The sequence below is a fragment of the Impatiens glandulifera genome, chromosome 2, assembly GCF_907164915.1.
Source record: "Impatiens glandulifera chromosome 2, dImpGla2.1, whole genome shotgun sequence".
NCBI lineage: Eukaryota > Viridiplantae > Streptophyta > Magnoliopsida > Ericales > Balsaminaceae > Impatiens > Impatiens glandulifera.
The window spans coordinates 16,175,567-16,187,357 of record NC_061863.1 but is presented as its reverse complement, the minus strand read 5'-3'; positions in this window follow the sequence as shown (position 1 = coordinate 16,187,357).

The following is an 11,791-nucleotide window of genomic DNA, read 5'->3' as shown; positions in this document are numbered from 1 at the left end:
TTTTTTTACTTTTAAGATAAAAAATTATGATATTTTTTAAATATATAATTAAATCATTAAATTATATAATTTATCTAATTTATTTTATATTTTATAAATTTATATTTTTACGTTACGAATAAACATAGATTTATTTTTTATTTTTTATTTTTTATTAATAATGTTTGTTTTAATATATTATGTTTGTTTATTTAAATGTATTGTTGAATTATTTGGTTAATTATTAATTATTGATATATAATTAATTTTATCTTTATTTTATTAAATGAATAAGAAAATATTGTAGTTAAATATGTAAAGTTGATAAATATATATATATATATATATAATATTAATAAGGTTAAAAAGTTACTATAAGAAATGAATATTTTAAGAATATTCTTTTGAGTTTGGAAATAAGTTTTTGGGTTGGAGAACTGTTTGATGTGACGTTTACTGCATTTTGGGTTTGAGAATGGGTTTGTGGTTGGAGATTGTCCAACAGACAGTGACTACATCAAGTAAAAGACAAACCCGGCAGGTTTGTCTTACAGACCGGCAGGTCTGAGACAGAACACCAGGTCTGAGGTTGATCATCAGGTCTGAGGAAACAACCGCAGGTCTGAACCTCTGAAACACTGAATCACTGCACCGCTGCTCAGCCAATCAGATTCAAGGAAGTGAAATATGACCGTTGGCATATTTCACCTATAAAAGGAGGTAGCTGAAGAAGAGTAAATGCAGTGACTTAAGCGGGACATTAAGAGACAACAGTGTGATATTGAGATATTAAGAGCATTTACTACAAGTGATAAGAGTGTGCTGTTCTAGAAAGCCTAAGTGTTGAAAGTTAAAGTGTGTTTTACAATTTCGGTGTAAATTGTAAGAGTGTTATCGAGCAGGAAATAAGTCTCGATCGGCCTGTACTTGTAATCCTTAGTGAATGTCCTTCTCGCGGTTTCGAGAGGAAGGGGTGACGTAGGAATTTTATCTCCGAACATCCATAAAATCTGTCTTGCTATTTACTTTCTGCCGGCTTCATTGTCTAACCGATTAACTTAACTACACCGCTCCAAACCGACTCTACACTAACCATACCGAATTTCCAGATTACCGAAACCGACCCACCATTTCCAAATCTCCATCATCCGAAACCGACCGTGCCTATCATACAAGCGTGTCGCTTCAACCTGAAAGCAAACCTCTTCCGCGCTTGAACCTAGTTCAAGGGTTTGTGACAGGTTGTGTAGTATTGAAACCCCGGTGTTAATCTCTAACCGGATTAACCACCACCCTACGAGTGAGAACCGCTAACCGGTCCAACCCCCGGTCCACCAGCAGCGATCTAGATCCTAACAGAGATGGTCTTAGCTTTAGCCGGTAAATCACTTTCTCAATTTGTTTTATAACTCGAAATGGCCCAAAGTACTTAGGTGATAACTTATGATACTTTTTTCTTACTGTCATTTGTCTATATGGTTGTAGTTTCATCAATGCTCAGTCTCCTATTGATAAATTTGTTTATTTTATGTGTTTGTTTTGAACTTGCTTCATTCTGTTTTGGGCCAATCCAAATAGAATTTTAGTAATTGCAAGGTGACCTCCCTTGTGAGTTTGGTTAACTTCTTCAACTCTAGAATCTCCTGCAAGGTAAAAAATATGGACGGGTGGTTTGATCCCATAGATGGCTTCAAATGGGGACACTTGAGTTGTTGAGTGAAAATTTGTATAATATCACCACTCCGCAAGAGGCAACCATGTGTTCGACTGATGAGGACGTTGTCCAACCATACATTGTAAGTAAGTTCCCAAACAACAATTTACTACTTTCATTTATTCATTAGTTTGTGGGTGATATGTTGTGGATAAAGTTTGAAGTACACCCAACAACTTTAAAAATTCATGCCAGAAAGCACTATTAAAGATCTTATCACAATAGTTAATAATTGATAAAGGCATGCCGTGGAGTTTAAATACATTATCGAAGAATATTTTAGTTATTTTCTTAGTAATGAACGGGTGTTGTAGAGCAATGAAGTGTTCCATTTTCAACGGCCTATCAACCACAACAAATATGGTAGTTCATGGAGATTGATTCCCATAATTTATTTGAAATTGTTAGAGGTTGTAGTAGTCCCTTCTGAGATGTAGTTTCTCCTTTACATCTCTAACATACCTCACATGGTCGGATAAATTCCGGTACATTTCTAGCTAATCCTAGCTAGAAGTAAATCATTTGAAGTTTTTTTAGTGTACCTAACGCCTATGTGGCCACCCACGGGACTTGAGTGCATAGAAGTTGTTAGGATCTAGGTCGCCGCTGGTGGACCGGGGGTTGGACCGGTTAGCGGTTCTCACTCGTAGGGTGGTGTTTAATCCTGTTAGAGATTAACACCGGGGTTTCAATACTACACAACCTGTCACAAACCCTTGAACTAGGTTCAAGCGCGGAAGAGGTTTGCTTTCAAGTTGAAGCGGTACACGTGTATGATAGGCGGAGTCGGTTTCGAATGATAGAGATTTGAAGAATGGTGGGTCGGTTTCGGTTATCTGGATATTCGGTATGGTCAGTATGGAGTTGGTTTGGAGCGGTATGGTTTAGGTTAGTCGGTTATGTAATGAAGCCAACAGAAAGTAAATAACACAACAGAGTTTTATGGATGTTCGGAGATAAAACTCCTACGTCACCCCTTCCTCTCGAAACCGCGAGAAGGATATTCACTAAGGAATACAAATACAATTCGATCGAGACTTATTTCCTGCTCGATAACACTCTTACAATTCACACCGAAATTGTAACACACACTTAGAATTTAGCACTTAGGCTTTCTTAGAATACCACACTGTTATCACTTGTAGTAAATGCTCTCTTTGTAACTCTTAGTAACTGCCTTAATGTCTGCTTGATGTCCCGCATTTACTCTTCTGCAACTGCCTCCTTTTATAGGTGAAATATGCCAACGGTCATATTTCAAAGCCTTGAATCTGATTGGCTGATCAGAGATGCAGTGATTCAGTGTCTCAGACCTGCGGTCTTCTCCTCAGACCTGACGGTCAATCTCAGACCTGGCATCCTGTTTCAGACCTGCCGGTCTGTAGAGCAAACCTGCCGGGTTTGTCTTTTACTTGATGTAGACACTGTCTCTTTGGACAGTTGTCTGTACTTTGAAGATTTCCTTTCTGGCTTATCCCGAAGAAGAAAGATCTGGTAGTACTGTTTTCTGCAGCCTACAGTCTTTCCTCAGACTTGCATGGATATGGAAGTATTCAGTCTGTTCCTTTGGTATCATTCTCAACAGATACCCAAAGTGTCTTCTTGTGCAGGTCGGCCTCTTGACTTGGCCTAGGTTGGCCGCTTGACTTGGCCGAATATCTTTTGATAGTAAAGTGACCGGGCTTATTCCGGTTATGTTTGTCTTGAGGATTGATCGGCTATTTGATGGATCTGGCTTTTAGGCTTTGGTCGATCCTTCCTCTGTGCGGTCACGTACCGAATACTCTTGATCGGTTTGGTAGCTTGACCGGTTCGGTTTCTTCAGTTGGTTTTCTTTTGTTCATCCGGTCCGGTTCCTTGTTCCTGCGTAGGAAGTTTGTTTAAGTTAGGTTTATTTGAACCGGTATGAATTTATCTAACAGAAGTCATTAGGATATTTCGCAGTTCCCGATCGAAGCCCACTACCATTTTTTTTTTGCTTCTTCAAAGTCCCATTAATGAAAATAAATCTAGGTGAGAATCTTCATCCTCTTATAAATCTTTAATGATGTTACTTGGATTTTGGTGTTTATATTCCACATTTAATTAATTCTTTTAATGACAAGAGAATGGTAAATAGAGAGACACGCACATTGTATTTCGGTATCTCTTCTAGACAATGCATTTGTTACCACGTTGTCTTTGCCCCTTTTGAACTGCATTATTTAGTCATAAGTTACAAGTTTATAGAGCCATTTTTCTTGAGCTGATGTTTACACTCTCTGTTCGAGAATATGCCTAAGTGATTCATGATCTGTATGAATAACAAAAGATTTGTATCGTAGATAGGGTCTCCACTTCTCCACCTCAAAGGTAAGTGCTAACAATTCCCTTGTTGGTTCTGATTATCGGATTTTTTTAGAACAGTTATGAAGAAAGAAAAAGTTGGAAAAACTGGGAAGAACAATAAGATTTGTTGAAGAGGAAAATTTTTAAGAGTCTTAAATGTTGTATATCAACCTTTATAAACAACTCTTATAAAGAAATAAATAGCCTAGAAACCTTAAATTATTTATACATATAGATCTAAGCCATTAATAACTAAATAAGTCATAATTCCATAAAAGTCAATAAATGTCAACAACTTTCAATTTGCTAACAATCAATGGAACCAAGTGTCGATGTGTTTGTTGCATCCATGAAACACTGGGTTCTTCATTAATGTTATTGCGAACTTGTTGTCGACTTAGAGGGTTACCAGCCTCAGTTCAACAATTTTCTCAGTCAAAGTCCTTGACACGACGCTGTAGTAGCTTCCATAGAATCTATCTTACATGAAGATAAAGAAACAATTTGTTGCTTCTGAGATTGTTAGGTGATCAGATTCCCATTGAGATAAAACATCATCCCTCCGGTGCTTTTTTCTGTTGTATATGTCACTGGCTAGATCGTTGTTAGTAAAACCAACGAGTTCTTCAACTTCTCGTTCTCTTCTTAACTAAATCACATAGCTCATCGTTCCTTTCACGTAACGAAGAATGTGTTTTACTGTTTATTGGTGTAGAGTGGTAGGTTGCTCTATATATCGACTCATATGCCAACTATATAAGAGATATCGGGTCGAGTGTGCATCAAATACCTAAGACACCCGATGATACACTTATACTCCTTCGAATCCACTAAGCTTCCTTCCACATCATTTTCGAGCTACAACTTTGCTTCCATCGGATACTTTCTCGATTTGCAATACTTCATTACACTATTTCAACATTTTATTTTCATTAGCTTTCTGTTTCAAGTACAAAGGTATCTTCAAAGTCAACACCTTGCTTCTGTACATAGTCTTTCACTACTAATATCTCTTTATGTCTGAGGATGTTGCCTTCACTGTCTCTTTTCAACTTGAAAATCCACTTTAACACGATGGTCTTGTGACCGGATGGTAAGTCGGTGATCCCCATGTCTTGTTATTCCTAATGAATTCGAGCTCTTTCTTCATGTCCTCATACCACGGCTCTTTAACTATCACCTTGTGATACGTTGTTGGTCGTAGGAATCGAACTCCACGAAATTTTGTACGAGCTTATTGTTGTCGTTACACCACTCCCACTTCTTCTCCTACTCGAACACAACATCTATACTCACACGGATTTTCCCACAAGATAGATGAAGAAACATGTGCGTCTTGCTTTTATCTTCGAAGTTCACATTTCTGGTGATCTTCTTGTCGAGCTCATTGAGCTTCTTTCGATGCCCCGTCATATGGTTGTTTGCTCCATTGTCAAGATACTACACATTGGTGTGATTATACTCATCGCTGCTTACGAGAAGATTCACCATGACTTTCTTTTCATTAAGCAACATCACCTCTAGTTTCTGCTTGGAAGGTTCTTGCACGAACTCTTCAAGGTTTGTCTCCTCGTCTTCGGACAAAATATTTGTCACTCCCTCAACAAACATCAATGTTGCCTCTTCATCATAGAAGCTAGTGAGGTTTGTCTCTTCGTCTTCGGACAAAGAATTTGTCACTACCTCAACAAGCATTAATGTTGGCTCCTTGTCAAAGAAGTTAGTGAGGTTTTCCTCATCGTCGAATATTTTGTTAGGGCACTTAGACACGTAATGCCATATTTTTGACAAGCGTAACACTTTACTGTGAACTTTTCTTTGTGTGGCTTGGTGTCTTCTTGTCGAGATGAGCTTTCTCCACAACCTCAATATCGCCCTTGCCATGACCTTGGTTATCTCCACCATTGTCGCTACGACTTGACGGTCTACAAGAAAAATCGGCTTCTCCGTAATTTTTCATTCATGGCATCCACTCATCATGCATGAGCAATAGATGCTCCTCTTCTTGGTCTCCGTAGAAACGAAGTCTCTCCTCGTGGACTTTAAGATGATCGATGATCTCCTTGACGGTCATATTCTTGAAGACATCAAATTATTCGATCGCGATAACGATTAGCATGTATTTTTGTGGTACGGCTCTAAGGAACTTTTGACGAAGGAGATCTCCTCCACCTTCTTTCTCAACAAGAGGATATCAGTCATGATGGATGTCAATTTCATGGCAAAATCATCTACTAATTCCATGTTCTTCATGTGAATCACCTCAAAGTGTGTCTTCAAGGTTTGAACTTTTGCCACATTTACTCTCTCCACTCAAACATGCATCGTATTTAGTATCTCCCACGCTATCTTGGTAGAATCTTTCTCGACCACCATGAGAAAGATGTCCTCGGGGAGCACTTGATAGATGACGGTGAGAGTCATTTTATCCTTTTGTTCGTCGACTTCGTCGAACATCACGACTTCCCACACTCCTTGTGTGCTTGTAATTTACCTACATCTTCAATGCCCACACCGTAGTTACTCTTTGTGAGTAACGGATATTAGAGCGTCACATTCCCTTCTCTTCCAATCTTCATTGTCATCGCATCTCTAGTTGATCTTGTCGATGACATGTTCTTTAAATAGGTTCTGATATCAAATGTTAGTTTTGATTATCGGATCTTCTAAAAATAATTATAAAGAAATAAAATATTAAAAAAATTGGGGAAAACAATAAGATTTGTTGAAAAAGAAAAGTTTTAAGAGTCTCAAGTGTTGTATATCAACTTTTACCGACAATCCTTATATAGGAATAATTAGCCTAGAAATCTTAAATTACTTTTACATGCAAACTCAAACACAAACTCATTAATAATTAAATAAGTCTAATTATATAAAAGATAATAAAGGCTAACAACTTTAAATTTGCTGACAATCAATGTTTTAATTCACATCCCTCTCGTATGTAGAAGAAATGACCTTGGGGGTTAAGGACTGCCCTACTGATGAATGCAATCAGTTTGTTGTTCTGCATAAAGATTTCCCTGATCCTGCTCCCACTCCCACTCGTACCAGTCTCCACAACAAAGGGAATAGAAAAGTTTAGTAAAACTAAGATAGGCGGGCTGACCATTAACTGTTTAAGTTTTATGAATGTCAACTATGTTTCATTAGTCCAACCAAAGTTCCCTTTTCTGAGCAAGTTAGTGAGCGGTTGTGCAATCAACCCATAACCACGAATAAATCTTTGATAATATCTTGTGAGACCCAAAAATCCTCTAAATTGCTTGACTGATGTAGGGTTAGGTCACGTTTCCATTGCAGCTAGTTTTTCCGGATCTGCAGCCTCCCCTTAGTTATTGTGTGTCCCGTGTACAATATTGTTTACACCTAAATTTACATTTCTCCCTATTAAGGAATAGAGTGTGAGTTCTTAGAGTGTCCAAAATATGTGTTAAATGATACAGGAATTCTTTCTAGTTGGGGTTGTATATGAGAATATCATCAAAAATACTAAGACAAATTTCCTCAAGTATGGCTTAAGCACTGAATTCATTAAGTTTTGGAAGGTGGATAGAGCATTGGTTAATCCAAACGGAATCACCATACATTCATATAACCCTTCGTGCATTCAAAAAGCATTTTTATGACAGTCAGTAGCCTTCATACGAATTTGATGGTAGCCCGACTTAAAATCCAGTTTTAAAAAAAAAAATCGGAAACATGAAGCTCTTCCAAGAGTTCTTCAATTCGATAATATATACAAAGTCTTCATGTAAAATCTTTTTTCTTTACCAAGACTCTTAGAGCAGCAAACACACTATGACTATGTTGAATTATCCCTTTATTCAGCATGTCATCTATCATAGTTTCAATCTCTATTTTTTGCAGCACTGGGTATCTATAAGAATGAACATACATCAGTTCAGTTCCTTCTTTAAGAGTAATTTGATGATCATGTTCGCGAGCGAGAGACAATTCAAAGGGTCTCTGAAACAGGTCTTCATATTTGGCTAAGATTTGACTTAATTCTTCAGGAACACTGTGGAAACTCACTACTAAGATTGCAAGAATTGTCCCATTCTTCACTTGTACTAATGTTTCTTTGTTTCCTTTTAACAACAGCTTAGACAATTTTTCTCCTTTCAATATGTTGATTTTCGTTTGATCAATGCCTTGTAAGTACTTTATCGTTCTACCTTTGATGAATTCGAGTGCTAACTTTTCGAAATTCCACGACGAGGGCCCCAAGGTAATAAGTCACCCAATGCCCAATACTATATCATAATTGGACATCATTAATATTTTCATATCAACTTGATATTCTTTTCATTCATAATCCATTTCAGGTTTTGGCAACAACCATCGCTCAACATATTGGTACCATCAACTGCTTTCATAGCTAATGTTGGTGATCACAGGATGATTAATATTTTTCATAAATTGACTATTGATAAAATTGTGAGTAATGTCGGTGTCTATAAGTATTAAAACCGATATAAGTCCAATTTTTCCAAAAGCCTGAACGTTCGATAATTTCTCGAATCAGATAGAGCATGCAAGAATATCGAAGGCTCATCACATCCTAAGTGGTTCTAAAACTATTAGTAAGTTGTGGAGCATAATTAGATTATGTCATCTCCCCGGTATCCTGGAGCATAATTAGATTATGTCATCTCCCCGGTATCCTGCAGCATAATCATAAATAATTTGGCCTTGCACTTACGAGTTAAATCGTATTTCTCATCACACGTGTAACAAAGGCCCTTCTTCTGCCTTTAATCTAGTATCTTGGGATTTGTTTGTTGCATATATCTTTGTCTAGCATTTTGGGTATTTTGGGTGTAAAGAGAAAATAAGGAAGATGGGGTTGGTGAGGTTAAGAAAAATTAGACAAGGTTGATTTAGGAATATTGGGTGTGGATAGTAATGGAGGATTAACACATACAACTGACCACTAGTCATAAGACATTGGTATGTGGCATCTTAATTTTTTGCTACTGCCATAACTGCATTCAAGAATTTAGGTTCAAGGAATCTAACTGCATTTGAGATTTCGCTCCAAAGACCACTCAAGTAACCGTCTTGAACATAGATTTCAGGCATATGAATTAGTTTTTGGAAGATAATCATATACCACAAGTTATAGTCGTGCATTGTTCCGTCTATTTTAAATTAATTAGCTGACTAATTGGAATATTGCACATAGAAGGACCAAACTGTTGCAATAAATCTTTGAAGTCTGCCCAAGTAAGAGCTACCATTTGATTTCTCAACTACATGTAAGAGCCATACCAAGTTCTTGCATCACAAAAAAAAGTTAAAACAAAAAACAAAGTTATCTCAAATAGTTAAAACAAAGTTAAAACAAAAAACACCAGCAAAACCAAATAGAGGAGAAAACAGTGCAGAAGTATCACTATAATAAAGGCCTTGGAACAATGATAACTAATACTTAACAACAAAGAAATCAATGCAACCAGATTTGAGTCAAACTAAGGCAGAAATCAGGCCAAAACAATTTTCCTATCAATCAAGAAACAGAAATGATAGTCAAGATCACCACAATAATATCAAGATTTATACAGAAAGTATCAACAAAAACAACTTTCATTCAACTCATAATCTTCAATAAATGCACCAATAGAAATACATAATGTGGCAATTGACATTACCAATTATTAAGAATCAAATAGAAAAACCTGGACGAGGCAGATATGAAGAACTCTTCAATGAAAAGCATAAAGCCAATGATTCACAATCTCTTAAAAGATCAAGAGACAGACCCAAAACTCCTGAAAAATCAACTCCAATGAAACAAAGAAGAAAAACACATAATGTTGTAAAGATGAGCAAGCAATAAAAGATGGAGTCACACAAAGTGATCTCACCTCTGCACATTTCAATAGCATATGAAGAGTAGTTACAGAAAATGCACAAAAAAACTTGATAAATAAAATCCAAATCAATGAAAACTGTTGTTGGGAACTCCAAAGAATACTTTTCAATAAATACCACTTTTGATCACACTAAAAGAAGCTTTGATTCATGCTTATAAGGACAAAACATTCTTTTAAATTAGCAGTTTTGTATCCTGAATACTCTTCAAAGTTTGCATTCTGTACAATCGTTATAACAATAATAACTATGTGCTCAAAATATAACTTCACACAGTCAGATAGTAAGACCCCCTAATTCAAAGCTCTTGCAACTGTCCAAACCCTATAACTTTAACACAGTACAAGCTTGGAAATTGATGGTTGATTATAGAGAGCTACTTACCCATGGATGTTAGTTAGGGTGGGATATAAACCAGGAAAGGAATACAACAGAAGCAATCATGGATGGTAAAAATTTGAACCAGCAATAGTCCAATAAACTCGACTCTGCCAAGTAGCATCCCAATAACTCAAACTTTGAATTTGAATAAATATTACAAATGCATAAATATTAGATTCTTTTGACAAAGTTCAGCATCTACCAAAATGAAAATACTATTGCTTGTTGAGAAAATTGATTATTAGGATCAAAAGAAAAACTATTTTGATATTTTACCAATATCGTGTGTGTTGAAAAAGAGAGCTTATTTTTGTATGTAGATAATGCACATCAAAATAGGCTAAGAGAGACTACTTGCAATCCTCTTCAGAAACCCTGGGAAATCTTATGTGACAAGGAAAAGAACCAGAAATAATGAGCCCTGTCAAACATTATATCCAGGTAAATGGAAAAATATTAAACTTGGTACCTCAAGAATATCATAATTGTTGGATTTCTCACTTCAAATCTAAGTGACTTTAGTATATCGGCTTCCATTTTCACCACATCTTCATTTTAGTTACAAAATCATCCACCTTTGAGATTTCATTTTCCTGTCATACCTTCCATCTCTCACTATATGATTCTTAGATGTGCAATGGTTATGCAGCTGATATGAAGATGTGGTGAAGATGGAAACTGATATACTCAATCAAAATGAAGGAAATGACTGAGCTGATTCTCATATGTGTGAGGATTATGTAGCTGATATACAAGAGGAGAGAGAAAGGTGAGCCAAAATGATAGAGATGACTTAGCTAGGGTTAGGGTTAGTAAATTTGGAGAATGAATAAAAATGCAGGATTTAACAGCAGCCCTAATGGAGGCAAATTTGAAATGTTTTTGAATGGCGCTTCAAAAGAGAAAAAATGAAATTTTTTGAATCAAAATTTTCACTTCGAAAATATGAAATCAGATAATTGGGTATTTGCCGCCTTTATTTTAAGCCCATAAGATTTTATAAATAATTTTATTAATATTAAAATTTTAAAATATTCATTATAAACTTGTTGTGTACTTGTTTTGCAAAACAAAATGACATAAATTCTTATTTAAGTAATATTTCAATTTTGAAAATCATGTTTTATAGTTAAAAGACTAGTAATTTTAATTTTAAAATCCTATGTAAGAAAAACAATTATACAATTTTATCCATAAATAAGGAATTTGAATAATTAATTTGATTTGGTTAATTATATATATATATATATATATATATATATATATATATATATATATATATATATATATATAATAATGTATGTTTGATTACTAACATCTTTTAATAATGTTATTACTGTTATTATTAGGAAATAATGAAATCAATACAAATAATGTTGATAATATGGTTAAAAAATAAATTTATGAATTATAATAAGTTTCCATTAAATGCAAATACAATTTAGTTTAAAATATGCAAGAATAGGCAAAGAAACAATTACTATACACGACAATTATGTAGAATTGTGT